This window comes from Sitophilus oryzae, unplaced genomic scaffold, assembly GCF_002938485.1.
Source record: "Sitophilus oryzae breed Bouriz unplaced genomic scaffold, Soryzae_2.0 scaffold_1625_pilon_pilon, whole genome shotgun sequence".
Classification (NCBI taxonomy): Eukaryota; Metazoa; Arthropoda; class Insecta; order Coleoptera; family Curculionidae; genus Sitophilus; species Sitophilus oryzae.
Window position 1 is genome coordinate 1183529 of NW_022146309.1, and position 2988 is coordinate 1186516.

A 2988-nucleotide genomic window follows, 5' to 3' on the forward strand; every position below is an offset into this window, starting at 1 on the left:
AAAAGGAAAAACAAAGAAGGTACTACTACTAGTACTTGTTTTGAAGCAAGAATAAATGATACTTTAGAAACTAGCATTACTGATAGAAATGACCCAATTACACCAGAAATATCGTGCCCTATTTCTCGAGAAATTTTAACACAACCCAACCAAACGCATATCCAAAGTAAGAATACGGCAGATGCAAGTATGATTGGAAACCGTTGCTAGTTCAATTGCTACTAACGCCAACGACAGTGACGCCAGTAACGTTGATGTTAATATCATTGATCCCGAAGATCCTGCTAAATGGCTTATTAATTTATCAGATACTGACCGAACATTAATTGTGAAAAATGGACTGCTTCATTACTAAAATACAATTCTCCAACTGATGATCGGGGACGCAAGTTTACTGCTTTTTATTACGACCGTGTTCTTGCGAAGGGCGAAAAAGTAAGAAGAAATTGGCTAACATACTCTCGTTCTGTTAACCCATTTCATCCCACTATACTCATTTGGGTACACGAGTAATTATTTTGACATTTGCTCACATAGTGGTAGGTATGTATTGTTAGATATGATGCATCATAAATATACAGGGTGGTCCGAACTGTATTCCGGAAACTTCGGCAGCATATTCTGCAGATAAAAATAAGTAAAAACGTTCGTATAAATGTATGTCCTAAAATGCTTAGTTTCGGAGATACATGGTGTAGAAGTTTCATTTTTATTAAGTATCAATATTTGGATGAAAATTGGTATCTGAGAGTTTTTCAATATGAGAAATTTGATTTTGATGTCAATATGACTCCTACTAATAGAGGGCGTAACCTACATATTTTTTAACTGATTTGAAGAGTAATAACTTTTCGTCCGTTCCTGTATAAAACTACCGAGTAAAAAAATATACATTTACGACGTTTTTCACGTGAAAAAGGTCTCTTGGTAACTTTGAATAAGAAGACTAAGGAAGGAGCATATCAAAAATCTTAGGTACACCGCGATGGGCCCCAAATATGGCCGACTTAAATTCCGGTTTATCAGTGTCGTTCTAATTTTATTTAAAAAATGTAAAACTATGATGTAGGGTAGGCGTGGGGTAAACTCAATAATTTGTTATTTTATTTTACGTTGTGAATAAATGTTGGTAGTTATTAAAATTGTTATAAAAATATATAATTCTAATAAAAATAGATAAGTTATAATAAGTATTTATTAACACAAACATCCGATACGCTACTGAAGCAGGTAAGTCAAATTAACGTATCAAAAAAATTTTTGACATCCATATATATATTAACTAACATGTATATGTTGACATCTGATCTTTGACAAGTAGTAAATAAAAGCTAAAATGCAAGAAAAATATATAATTTAGTTAATTTAAGTGAATTTCATAAATGATCGGTTTACTACACGTATGTATATTATATAGTCACTTACTAGCGAAAAGTTGTTCCATTATTTCACTCAATTTTTGCCGAGATCTACCGCACGCTACACAACCAACAATTTTAGAGTCTTTTCGATAAATCGCGATAGTGTCACTGTTAATTTAAGTTCTGCCACAATTTCCATCTAGATTTACTACCTTTATACAACTATCAGTAGTAGAATAAATAATAAATAACATAAAATAAGCTCCGTAAAGACTGACAAATCCACAAAATTTCAAATCAAATTCAAATGTGTCAAATGAATCGTCAAACAGAACTGTCAAGGATCCCCACCCTAGAGAGCTTTTTCCGCCCACCATGCATGAATACATGGATAGCATTATGCTCCTTCCTTAGTCTTCTTATTCAAACCTTGGTAATAATCGCTACGAGTAATGGTTTTCGAGATTGAAATCGAAATTACCAATACCTGTCATCATTGACATAAATTAAACATGTTGACTAGATAGTTATTAGACTGAAATCATAAATTTGAAATGTTTTTGTGCCAAAAGTTCAACAGAAACTGTTTTATTATCATTTTTTGCAGAAAAATGTATGATTAATTTAAAAAAATAAAAATTTCCAAATTTATTATTTCAGTGAAATAACTATCTACTCAACGTGTTTATTTTTCGTCAATAATGCCACGTATTGACTATTTCCATTCTAAATATCTTAAGAACGGTTGCTCGTAGCGATTTCTACAAAGATATATTTTTTACGTAAAAAGTGTTGGAAATGTATATTTTTTCTCTCGGTAGTTTTATACAGGTACGGACAAAAAGTTATTATGCTTCAAAACAGTTAAAACACATGTAAGTGGCGCCCTCTACTAGTAGTAGTCATATTGACATCAAAGTCAAATTTCTCGTGTCAAAAACTACCCAGACACCAATTTTCATCCAAATATGTTGACGTTACTTCAGAAATTATTTAGAAAAAATCGAAATAAAAATGAAACTTCTACACCCTGTATCTCTGAAACTAAGCATTTTAAGACATACATTTATACGAACTTTTGTATTTATTTTTATCTGCAGAATATGCTGCCGAAGTTTCCGGAATACAGTTCGGACCACCCTGTTATATATTTTACAATTTTTTTGTAATATTTGACAAAATTTATTAGTGTACTCATTTGAGGACAATGGGCGTTCGTGTACATAACAGTTCTATATACTTTTTAGTGGTTTACTGTAATGGAACCCGAATATTGTCAAGGATGGAATTATTGGATATATAAAATAACTTAAATATATTTCGTAAATTAATAATTCGATTGAAAGGAAATATAAAATATTTAAAGTTCATTGGCATTTACGCAACAAAAGTAAAGTTTTAAAAATCAAAGTTATAAGCATAATTGGCAATTGCGAAAATATTTCCTTTCAATATTACGAATTTATAAAATCATCCAAACCAATAAAAATGTCACCTGTTGGGGGGACAGTCGATAGTCGAGAATTGATGTTCGAGAAGGTCGCGGTCGAGATTCCGGCATTAACATTCGAAGCCCTGACACTACCCCCGAGCCAGTGATAATGTTCATCCATAAATTAATGTAAGT